This window comes from Cariama cristata, unplaced genomic scaffold (assembly GCF_000690535.1).
Source record: "Cariama cristata isolate BGI_N322 unplaced genomic scaffold, ASM69053v1 scaffold11285, whole genome shotgun sequence".
Classification (NCBI taxonomy): Eukaryota; Metazoa; Chordata; class Aves; order Cariamiformes; family Cariamidae; genus Cariama; species Cariama cristata.
The window spans coordinates 16240-29879 of NW_009615769.1; positions in this window are offsets into that span (position 1 = coordinate 16240).

Consider the following 13640-nt stretch of genomic DNA (forward strand, 5'->3'; position numbering starts at 1 on the left):
AATATACCAAGAAATATAAATGCAGAAATAGCTACTGGAATTTGATGGCTCAGTAATGCATAAACTTATTGAATGGGCCAAAGCAGTTGAGCTTGATCCCAAATATCCTGAGTATTCGTGTATGATGGTGTTACTGTATGATGGTATTGATTATGGTAATGTTTAGCAGATTTTGATAGCATATTTTTACATGTTTTCTAGAAGAAAATACATACTGTCTGTACTGTGTTAGGAGACAGGTTTTTTAAAAAAAAGTTTAATAGATAAAAGCAAAGCATGGGAACAAACTTAAGTAGTTATCATAGTTATTTAAAACCCCAGTGCAGAACCGTTGCCTGAGATTAGATCTTGTATCAGAATAATAAAACCAAATTGAGAAAGCTGCATCTTTTGCTGCAGTTACGTAAAGGTCACTTCTGAGACTGGGATAAAGGTCCTGTCCTTTCCAGGATGCACAGATGTCTTGTGCATGCTCAGTAACTCCGAGATGTTCTGGATGCATTAGGTTTATTGCATGTACCCAGATTAGCTCTAGAGAATACAGGCTGTAATTCTGATGTGCGGGTGTTGTGTTGGATTTACTCTGCATATCCTGTGTGGTTCATCTACTTGTGCTTTGTACATCTGGTGCATCTAGTAACTCTAACGGGGATAGGAGGTATCTGATAATGCAGTGAAAAGAGAAAAATTAAGTGAAATTATTTTGCAAGAAACATCTTTAATTTACAGTACTACTCATTAGAAAAGGGCAGTTGGTCATTTCTTGGTTGATTTTTGTGATGCAGAAAAAATATTTATGTGTATTTTAAAGTATAACAAAGGAAGCAGAACAAGTGTTAACATATTCTTTTACTTTTAAAAATTGACTCCAGTAAAAAAAGTATGTATTTGTTTACAACCAAAAGACATTACAATTTGGCCTGATAAATAATTTCTGCTCAGATAAGTCACAAACTAGCATATGCTATTTGTGCCAGTCAGAAAGATATATTATCGGAAGTCTTGAGGAAATTGGTGCAAAGGCTGTAAAGGTTAATAAAAAAAAAAGTTATTTTGAAATTGAGACAATTTGTAAAATCCTCCAGCCTTGTTCTTGCATTCTCACAGTATGCAGGATCCAAGGAAAAAACCATACCAAAATACTTTTGTCTTGAACAGCTGCAAGAAGAATTTAACTTTGTTACTGAAGGAGATATGAAAAAGTGTAAATACTTCCAACTGTTACCATTTACAACTTTAAGTAGTTAAACTTCTGCTATTTTCAAGTACCTTTGTTTATAGGGAGATACTACATACAATATTTCAGGAATTTAGTATTTAAGATGCAGTTTTTGTTTTAACTTATATGTGACAAATTGTATTAACTTTAATCTCTGACTTTTTAAAATATTTTCTAAATCCATATTTCCTGTTCTTTTATATGTTTATGTAGCAGAGAATTTAGTTCATTATTGGTTTAGGTGCTGATGCATATCTATGCATGCTACCTCCTTTATTTCCTACCTTGAACATGTTTGGATTAACTGTAATTAGAAGCATATTAGATATATTAGTTAACAGTACAAATTATGTGATCCAAATCCAATACAAAATTTATTATAGCTTGGAAAATTTTACTCATAGGTATTAGGGCTAGATACTATGTTACTTTGAACAAAATAAACTATTTTTCCCTCAACTTATGTGTCCTCAAAGTGAAGCTCTGGGGAAAAACTTTAAAATATAGTTGAAAAATAACATTTTGATTAGATACTGCATCTAGCATGCTGATTTTTGTAGACTGGAAGAGTGATCACACATTCTTTATGGATGGGACTGTATATGCCATGAAATATTGTAAGCCCTCACACTGAGCTGGCACAATTTATCATGAGAGATGAAGCTCCAAGGCAGAGCAGGACTCAGCAAAGGCAATGGCACTAAAGAAGTATGGACATTATTGCATTTCAATGTTTCTGATTTTAGAAAAATTCTGGGTTCTCTAAAGTGTTGAACTTTTCAGCTACAATTAGAAATTTCCCAAGAAACCTGACATTCTCTGAAACACTTTTGCTGTTGAAATTCTGGATTGACTTTCTTCAACAAGCCAACTGATATGAACTTCTGTCTTTTCATTCATTAAAAAGTCTTCTAGCTCCTCTTTCAATTAGTCATTTTAAGAATTGGATATCATGATGGAATATCTATCACACCACTAGAAAAGTTGTCTTAATAATTATTCACAATGTTTTATTTCTGTCATGTACATCCAGTTTAAATTTATCAAGGTGCAACTTCCTGGAATAATTTTTTAGTATGCCCAGATCTGCTAGTTTAGAACCCCATACTAGATAAGTTCTTGTGCAGACACTGATAGGTGGTTGGTAGGTAACACTCTCTGTATTTGTAATGTTAAATTGACTTTCTTTGGTCTGTCTCCAGAATGCAAGTTTTCTTGTAAATTTTTCTTGCAATTCTTTCTAAAGCTTTCCCATTCATTAAATCCAAAAATTAGGGATTTTTTTTTTTTTTGGTAATAAATGTTTTCATAGCGCTCTGTCTTTGTGCCAAGATTAGCAATGAAATTCTTGGTTCTTAAACTCCTTCCTGCAGAGGATGGATGTATTCTGGGATTTATTAGCTTTTGAGGTTGATTTTTTTATGGAGATTTTCTGTAGTTTCCTGCCAATGTTTATACTTTTCTTTATTGTTGCCCTTAGGGTCTGAAAAAAGTTATGTGAATTCTCAAGTCATACAGTGGACTTAAGTGGAAATAAAGCTTGTGATAACGATTAGTATAAGCAACGGACACAAATATTGATAATGAGGTATAAACAACTGATGTAAAATATATTGAAAATTTGAGGCATCTGTCTCTATTCTCAAACCCTTTGTAGCATGGTGACCTTTTGAAAAATAATTTCCTGAGTAACTACTTCCAGTTATTATCATTATAGGCATTATACAATTATTTTAGACCTTTCTTGTTAGCATATGTATCCACATACATGCTACATGATCAGTGATGGCTCTGCACAGAGCTATTAATTGGATGCTTACTTGAAGAGCTGTAGATTTAAAAAATTCTAGTAATTTCAAAGAAATGTATAATTGCATGTGCAGATGCCAGAAGCAGCAGCTAGCTGAGTTGCCTACTCATCTATTGAATATCTTATGAGTAATCTGCCAGGTAAAAAAGGGAGCTGAAAGGTATCAGTAGGTGGTAGAAAAACACTAGTATTGTAATGAAGAAAAGTATTGTTTTACCTCTGTAACCAGAACTTGACATCTCTGCCTTTATAATTTAAAGATTTGATCTTCTGTCTCTTCTTTGAGCTCTAGACCCCTTGTCAAGACTTCTGTCTTGGTAAAAACCTTTTCCTATATTGCCATATTACTGTTCTTCAGTTAGTTCAAAATCTGCCAGCAGAGGGAACTTTTCAGATGCTTTGATGCAAAGTGGACAGCTTCTCTTTCCGTGATGCTCAGGGGAGACTGAGAGCTGGTGAAATGAGAAAGTGTTCACAACACTGTGAGAACCCTTCATTCAATACAGGAGTTCCTGTAGGATAGTGCAACTATAATTTGGAATAGTTATTTTGCTGTTCTGCAGGGATTTTTTTTTGCTAGAGGTCATTTTTGTATCAGTTTGAAAAGGTAAACTTTGAGCTTAGGACTCTTTGATCTGCGCTGCACCATCTTGCATCTAGCAGTGCTTATTAGTTCAAAGTGCAATGCTGTATGAAAATGATGTATCTGACTTCCACGGGCTTTGGAAATGATATGACTGCATCAACATTATGCTACATCTTGAGCTAAGAAAACCGGCTAGATCCCAGCTAGCATATGAGGAACCAGTTCTGGTATCTATACCTGCAGCACTGTTAGTTGTTCAGTCTGCCAACAAATAGTTTTAGCTTTGTGTTCTCAATTATATCATCTTTGCATTTTGATAGGACATGTCCTAAGTGTTGCAATAGCCACTCGTGAGAAAGAACTGGCTTAGGTCAGTTAAAATTATTTTCTCAGCTCCTCTGGAGCAATTGAAAGTAATATTAAATTAAATATAAAATATTCCTATGGTATTCACAAAACTCTGTAGGAGGTTTGGTTGTTATAAAAGCAAAGTGATAAGATTTGTTTTAAATTTTCAGAGTGATGATATTCTACAGTGTCCAGTACTACATATTAGAACAACTGCAGTGGGTATTATTGTTTGTGAGTACTCATTGTGTCTCTGTAGGTGTTAGAGCTGATGTGAAGACAGCCCCCCGCTTTGCTAATGTGATTCCAAAATAGCCTTTTCCCAAAACCTTTTAAGGAAGCACTACTTTTGTCCATTTTGTGACTACAATGGAAGGTGGGGGCACGTTTCCCTCATGATGAGGAAAGCATGAAGGCCTGAAGAAGGAACTGCCATGAAGTTTGTCTGAGCAACACAAAGAGTTCAGAGAAGAATAGAAAGTTCAGTCACAATATTTGGATTATTCAGTTCAAGCTCCAGGCTCTGCATTCAGCCATAGCTGATGCTTATCATGAGAACATACAGAGTAGGAAGTTCGGGAGAAAAGAGTGAATTAAGGGGTATTTAGAATATAGCTATGTTTGCAATAAAATGTTTAAGCAGCTATTTTACAGATTCCTTTTATCTATACTATCTCTGTCAATTTGAATAGGATCATGGAAAGTGAATTGCAGAATACTGGAGGTCTTAACATCATAGAATCATTTAGGTTGGAAAAGATCCTTAAGATCATTGAGTCCAACCATAAACCCAACACTACCAAGTCAATTCATTTTACAATTTCCTTAGATTTTAATGTTTAAATGTGTCATTCCAAGATTTCTCTTCTGCTTCTTTGAGACTAGAAGACTAGCAAAAGACTGTTTCACAAGAGAATTCGTCACAAGGTGTGTCCTCCTGGGAGAAGTCTATTATTGTTCTTCTCTTCAAGTATTGGTGTCCTTTTCCAGAACTTACTGAGTAGAATACTTTGAGGAAGATATAAACAATTTTTATTTCCTTTATTTCATATGATATAATTTGAATCAAATGGATTGAATACCTTAAATACCATCTCTTATACTGTATTAAAGTGATTTTATGTAATACAGACCTGTGAGCAAAAATACATAGTTGTAGTGCATTTCATGTGACTATACCACAAGTTTTACTTGGATACACCTTGAATAAGACTTTTGTTTCCTACAGAAGTGTGAGGTGGACAGAATTTTTAAGATAATACAATTTTTAACCATCATTGGAACAATCAAATCTCAACTATTTTCCAGTGAAAATAGTTCAAAATAATTTAAATTGAATATCAGTTTAGTAGGTATTTTTATTCACTAAGTATTGCAGGATAGGATGGATTAATGCCTTGGAGCACACAATGTTATTTACCTACATGATTTTCCCCTGTAGTCAGGCTTTGAAGTTACAAATCAAAGTAATTTGTATGGTCTAGTTTATAGGACACTAAAAAGAAACAGTTCTTCAAAGAGCATGTGCTTTTAAAAGAAATGTAAAGCAGTTTCCAAACAGAAGAAATAATAACTTGTGGTTTTAACAATGAAGGAAGAAGAGTTTTAGCAATGAACTGTATTAAAGGTGCTGAATCTACCACAAGAGCTATTGCTTGTTTATCCTAATTAAGCATGACTTTATTTTTTAGCATCCAGGAAAAAAAAACAGAGCTTGTGAAATTACTCTGACTCACAATTTAACACTGTAATTGATCACTTGCTGGTAATGCCTATGGAAGCTAATCCAGTAGAGTGTAATTTTTATCATAATTCCTATAGATGGTTTTTAAATAATGTGGATTGTGGTTCATGCATTACTATTTATTACGTGCATACTCTATTTACCTATTTTTTAGTTTTTGTAGTTCCTTTTTTCTTGACTTGTATTTTTAATACCTTATGAATCAAACACACTGGATGATAATTATGTTGATATTTAGAGGACATCAGAAGTAAAAATTGCATAATAATAAATGTAAATGAAGTGGGAGAATACTGAAACAGTGTGTTTTAAGTTAATTTAAATTCTTGCAGAATAATTATTAGAGAGGAAAAAAGTAAAATCTTTAATTGCTAGCTAAATACAGACTATGTGATTTGCTATGATAGTCAGACCTGTGTATGGAAATAACCATATATAATAATACAGTCCCAGGAATGTTTTCAAGCTGAATTATGCAAACCCTTGTAGCTCTTTCCTCAAACAGCTCTAGAGGAAGTGTGTGGGGCAGAGGAAGAAAGGTGTACTCTTAAAAACACACAAGTTTTTTGTATCTAGGAGAGAAACAGTATTACAGAGAGGGGACAGAATTTCAGGTAAGCAGTTTATTCTGTATACTTTTGCATATAATATTGCATCAGTTTGGCTGTGGGAAATAAGAGCAACATGTAGTACTTGTGTAAATATTTTCTGTGTTTTTGGGAAAAAAGCATGGGTGCTTTTGGGAATGTCTGTTTTAGAAGCAATTCTTTAATTCAGTAAATTTTCCACATTTTTACTTCTGTGCCTAAGAAAAGCATACAGTGTATGAAGTGATTAGCAGAATCAAATATACATCTATTATACCACAAAAATGTATTGAAAAGTAACTGCTTTACTCTATCAAGTCTAGGAAAGTCCTCTGCTTTCTGCATTTAGTCCAATCCGCTAAGTGGAAGGTACAAGAAATCCTGTCATAGACACTTATTGACTAATTTGCATTAAGAGATATTTCTTCCTTACCTCCATTAGAATTTGGTTTAAATCCTGAATGATTTCATTAGCTAGGTAAATGCTTAATCTCTTGAGAATCCTGCTAAGCTCTTGCCCTCATTGAAAACTGTGATAATTCGTTCTAGTTAAATTTGTATTAAATATATTGCCTTTCAGTTCCACTAAATGTTCCTTGTTTTTCTTTTTTTTTTTAAAATAATGGAGAGATGACTAAGAACACCAATTTTACCTTGTCTGTCGTATTATTTTGCACCCCTCTGCTGTTTGCTCTTGCTAGATTCTTTAAGCAATACCAGTTTTTTCAGTTTGTCAGTGCAGTCACCGCAATTGTATGTGAGGTAAAATTAAATATATGGAAGTTGATGCCTTTAATCCCAATTTTTTCAACATACAGTAGTATTTATGAGACAGCAGTAATTTGTGCTGTAATTATTCTTTTGACATATGAAAGACTTTGATTTATTCAGAGTTGTCCTGCACCTTTTTCAAAGGAAACAGAACAATTTGTAAAAGCTTGCAGAAGAAAGTGCTGCTTTAAATCTGTATTTTTTAGTCTTACTGCAAGCATGTAACTAACCTAAACAGCCTTTTTACTTTCTTTTCCACTGGAACTGTACATCATTGCTGATACTTATTTTGTGTTGATATAGGGGAAAAAGTGGCATTTTTACTAACTCTGGAAAAATTCTTTTGGACTCTCTTAATGGGACTGTTTTGCCATGGGATATGTTACAAGCAGTTTGATACATTTTTATCCCCTCCAGAATGTTTACTGCTTCATCAATGGGGAGAATGTAAGAATGTCAAGTTAAATCAGCAGGGAGATAGAACGGTTTCCTGTTAAATATAAACCAATGCACGCACTACCATAAGTATAAAAAGGAATACATAAACAGGGAATGGCTTATGGAAACAAACAAAACAGGCAGCATTCTTGAAGAGAAAGTGGTGATGGAAGTGCTTCCAAGCTACTTTTGTGTTCTCACAATCTAGTTGACGGAGGAAGTAGAAAAAATTCTTGATGTATCTTAGCGTTTGTGGTCTCTCCTAGGTGTAGTGCTTCATGCTTGCTACCTTTTTACCAATTAGTTCTCCTAAGTCTTAAGAGACTTTACAAGAAATTCTCAAAACAGATCCATCTCTGTGTTGAGGGAGGATCCATTCAGAGCACATAATCTGAACTCGGGTATAGAAGCCCAATAGGGACTTTTCTACTAGTAGAGAACCTGTTTCCCAGTAGGATCTTATCCTATTTTTACATCTGTCATTCAACAGTCTTTTGGATGCATGACTATACACCCACTCCTTCATCTGTCAATGAAGATAGTCTTCTAGGTATCCATAATCTCTGCTTAGAAGGGTATGGAGTATCCAGGTCCTTGGAGATTGTCCTTATTGCGCCCCAGTGAACAAGTGCTAAGATAAGATAGGAGAACTGAGATATGATGCAAGGCCAGAAGCATAAAACTGCTCTCCAAAATACAGGCACTTTCTCCGGAAACTCAGCCTTTGTGGCATTTCTGAGGAATTTCTCCATTTCTGGAGGTCTACAGTGATGCCATCTGGAGTGCTGTCTACCCTCCTGCAAAATCTATGCATCTAAACATATTGCAACACTTAGCGAAACATTACTGGTGTGTTTTAAAAACAAACAAAGCAACTAGAAAACTCTTCTCTAAGTAACATAGTTGATACGTGGTTAGAATGCAAATGTGCATATAGTTGACCTCTGTAGAAACGAGTAAAGCAGAATACCATTTGGCAAAATCTTTCACAACATTGTGCTAACAATAGGCAGATTCATAGTCTGCCCTTCTCCTGTGGAGTCCCATTAATAAATCTGTAGGTCAAACTGAAAGGAGGGTAAGTCTTAAAAGTACCCAGTCTGATGGGCTCGAGTATTGGAACATCCATAGTGTAACTATGCCAATGTGTCAATACGCATACAATAATTTTCAGTTACTTCTGTTCAATTGTCCGTTTTAATTTTCTGAAAATTTCTAAGTAACACTTTACATATCTATCTTTGTTTTCTTAAAATATATAAAGATACCTAGATACCTGAAGATGCATAGAAAAAGGAGTTTAAGGAGAAAATAATTCTTGACAAGTAAGAGCTTGGTTACCAGATAAACTGATTGAGTCCATAAAAGGTAATTATAAAATGCTTCATTTAAACTACAAGCATTGCACACCTAGTAGAGCATCTTTTATATATGAAAAGGTTTTAACTATAGAGTGGTTATCGGTAAGAGATGTAAAAATTATTTTTCTCTTAAATAATCCTTTCCAGTTGCAGTTACAGCTGTAATATTTTTTTCCCCAGTTATCAGATACCATATCTAGATGTCATACATGCATTTACAGTTAGTAATTGAAGCTGTATATCAAACTGGCACTCATTTTTCACAAATTCCCAGCAAAGAATTTTCTGTTGATGTGTATTTTCATCTATATCCACAGAATATTTTGGTTTTGTAGGTCTACTTAGTTTCTCTGATCAATCATGAGTAAGTATCCTTTAGTTAAATTATAATGCTTAGAAAAAAATTAACTCTTTCCTTAAGTCTCCCTTCTTCTCTTGGTAGGACTGGCAGCAGAAGCCCATATCCTTACTTGCACTGAGAATTTTTAAAACCTGGAGCTACTTTTTATATAGTTACTTGTTAATTATTCAGTTATAAGTTGGGTTTTTTTAAATGTTTAGTAGCAAATGTTTTCCTTTGTCAGAATGCATGTCTTGTTTATTGAAGTTATAGAAATTTATTACATAACATTTAACTACAAGGAAAGAGCAAAATGTGTAACGTAAGCTTCCTAAATGTATGTGCTTGTGCCATAACTTCTAAAATATCATTGTAATGGGGACTAAAAATAACTGTGTATTTTGTTATTGCTGCTTTACTTGGTGTTTTAAAAAATTGCTGTGGACAACCTTGTAATAAAATAAGACTAACTGGGCACTTGTGTTCAGTCAGGTAAGGCCTTATCTACTCAAGAGACTTTTGTTCCTGTGAACATTTGGAACGTAGCGCTAATAAATTATTAAAAGAGGATGCTACATTACTTTCTGGCTTATATATTCTTAACAGCAATATTACAGTTGCAAAAAATCTTTATTTCTGGTGATGTGCCAGTAACTAAAATGTTAGCTTTTTCATCTTTTTAGCTTAATTTGCAATGCTGGAAGAATATAAATATCCTCATATGTAATGTAAATAATGAACCTGGGTCAAGGGAAGCAGAGATAAAGCTTTTCTTGTTACGTACAAACAAAAAGCCTCAGACTTGCAATTTAAAATCTGAAGCTGAGACTTCTACTGAAATATTGAAGTGAAAAGTAGCTGGCAGTCCTTGTAGTTTTTACAGACTCATAAAGGTCATGGGTAGTTCCTATTTTGTAATTACATTGGAAAAAAAAACAATTTGAGATTTCAAGGACAGAGTCTAGACAGATGACTTTTACAGCCCTAAGGGTGAGGACAAAACTTTCCAAAGTATCAATGTAATATGCATGCCACTATCATACTGGAGCATTGCCCTTATTCCTTAGCAGGACAGAGTAGAGCTCGCTTTCCCTCTGTATCTAGGCCCTCCAGAAGGGTTTTCACAATCAGAGTTTATTCCGATGTGTAAAGCCAACACAGCCCTCACAATTTCATTTCGTAGCTTTAGAGGAATTAAATTCTATGCAACCTACTTAATTTTTGGAGCTGTAGCCACAATCATAGCCTTCTTACAAATGTGAAATGTTGCACATTATTAGGAAGAACTAGAATTTCTTTTAGTAAGGAGCAGTTATCAGAAATTTTAAGCATCCAAAAATATTTCTGGTAGGATGTATCACATGATTTTATGCTGCCTTTGGCATGATTGAGCCTTTACAGGTAGTAGATAATGTAAGCACTTGTAGCTCTTGGCAAAAGGCACCGTATCTCCTAAATGATTTCTAGTATTAGAAGTATGAGATTGCCAGTATCACTTTTTTTATGTGAACAAAATTAATTTACCTCTGCTCTTGAACTACTACACTACTTTTGTTCTTGATTTTTTGCAGCTGTGCACTATACACATTGTTGAAGTACACAGCATTTGGCATATGCTGTGGGTGCAATTACTTTTAAAGCCCCTTCCTGCATGATTTCCTTCCTTTTTGTTTTTTTTAATTGTGAAGTCAAAGTGTTCCTGAAGCTTATTATAGTGTCACAGAAAGGGCACGGAGAAAGAAGAAAGTCCTTACATCTTCAGCCTACACAGGGATGATGCAAAGGGTCAGTTTACATATTTAAGAAATCACACACAAAAGCATAATACACACTGGAGCCTTCTTACTCAAAACTAGTTTTATTTTTAAAAATAAATTGAATGCATAGCACTCACAAAGATTCCATTGTTTTGGACATTTTGCATTTAGGAGCACCATTCTTATTTATGCTGTAAAACACACATTTTGGTTCTAATAGTAAGAACAGTGTATTTTTCATGTACACTGGTAAAGCCTTTTTAAATAATATACTGAAACTGTTCAGTGTATTTTCTCTGTAGTTATTATGCAGCTGTAGTGTCAGAAAAAACTCAGACTAAGTAATAAATTAAAACCAAACAGCATGTAGTGGATCTTTTTACAGTTGACCTAATGTCTTAAAATAGTCAAATAAAAAATACCCTATTAAATGCAAATGTGCAGTATCAACTAACTGAATAAGCCCCCCGCCCATTATAATTCCAGTGTTAAGTATTAGTTAAATTTTTATATATCAAATGCCTATGGGATAAATTTTCTAATACCCCAGAAAGGAAGAGCCTATACTGCTGTGTCACAAATAAAGATGACAAGTTAGCTGATTTAAAGATTTTACAGAAGAAATTGCTACAGGCATCTGCTGTTATTTCAAGTCATGGTCTATTACAAGACTGTACATTCATAGCATCAGAGGTAGTTAGGGCACTGAGGACTTGGATATAGCATTGCAACAAAATGAAACTGGCAGAAGTCCATTTCCCTCTCAAACAGGTAACAATGCTGAATAAAAAGCATGGCATCTTATGAGGTGGAAAGTCTCTACTTTACTCTCAGACATAGGGAAATATTCATTAAGAGATGAAGAGAGGAGAGGAAAAAAAAAAAAACCAACACAAAACGCCAAACCAACTTGCACTTTAATTAAGAATGGACCACACTACGCCTATTTCAAAGTTGATTCTGTAGCATAAAGCAGAGAGGGTCATCTTTTTCATTCACTCTCCTATCCCTCTTGACTTGCACATATATGCTACAAAAGCCCACAACAAAATTTGGGATTTCTGCAAAAACCAAAACAAGAGAAACAGGATTTCTTCTCCTCAACAATAAACAAGTTTTTGTAGCATGTTATCGTTCAGCCCCAGAAAGAATGAACACAGCTGCCCTCCCTCCACTCTGAACATTACGGTAAGGCCTCCTCTCCTGTGATAAAGCCTTCATCTTAATATTAATAATGTATCTTAATTGCCCCTGCTTTCAAAACAGTCTCTATAAGATTCACAATACTTCATTGTCATTAGATGGTACACAATTTTAAGTGCTGCCACTAAGACAAGGGAGAAGAAGGTGGTAAAAGAACAAATAAAACAAACAAAGGCCTTAAGCCCACATACTATGGAGATATTTTAAAGTAGTAAGAATCCTGTCATCCATACCCCTTCCTGCCATATTCTACCACAGGAGAAAGTCAGGTATCTTCTTGTCTTTTTTTTAAAAAAAAAAAAAAAAAAAAATCAATCCTCTATTAATATCTCTACCACCATTTTCATCCAAGAGTTGGATGAATGAAGCTTTCTACCCTCAAACTATCCACTCCACAGGAGATAGTATAATTCCATAAAGTTAAGTAATTAGCACCTTAATTGTGATAAAGCAGTTCACTCTGCAATATATTTTTGATCCACCTGTTTAGAAGAATAAATCTCTGCATTTTCTTCTAGAACTCAAAAATAGTAGAAGAAAAAGTTGCCCCCACTATTACCTGAGAATTTCACTCCACTACAAGCCTGACAGAACTGGATTTCTGTAAGCATTTAACTGGACTTTTTTTTGTACAAGTGATACTGTCAGTACAATTGGAGGATGCTTTCTGTTAATAATACATGTGTGTTTGTGTGTGTGTACACAGAGGAATCACAGCCACTGTAGTAGTTCTGGTACAGTACGAGTTCAGCAGAAACTTTCTCTTTTCTTCAATTACTCAATACCACATTGCTGGACAGTAGATCACATCTACATTTTGTGAACACTAACATATCCCTTTGGTACTCTGCATATAGATGCCCTGAAGAAAAGCCACTCCACTTGCTATAGTCTCTTCCCTCTCTACCTTCCTCCCTCAAGTTATACCCAGTTAAATGTACAAACCAGCAGCACAGAGTAATGAGTAGAAAATTCCCTGAGTTAGTATGAAAGAGTTACTTTAAACATAAAAAAGATAGGGAGGAGAAAAGAAGCAAAAACATAGTGTCTATCCTGTGAGGTACAAAACTTAAAAACTAGCCAAAATACCAGTTAACTCAAATGCCTTAGCCTAAAGCAAATATCCAACACAAGTACTGAAAAAGAGGCAAGAGTATGGAGTTAGCCAGATGAGATTTGTCTCGTCCTGTAGTCCTCATGTATCTGGAGAGGTCTGGCATTCAATAGATTCTTAAGTGTCAGTAAATTTAAAGTAAGTGTTAATACTGTATGGTGGTATTACATAAGTGTCTTCAAAATAATACTGCATATCTCCTTCATTAAAAGGTAAACCTGTAGTTAGTCCACAACTATTTTTCTTTTGACCAGTATTTCAAAGATGTGCATTAGAAGCACAAAGTATTCTGAGTGCCAGAGTAAGAACTTACTACCCTTAGGTATACAACACATTCTTTTTAGAGGGTGTTCTGTCTGCTT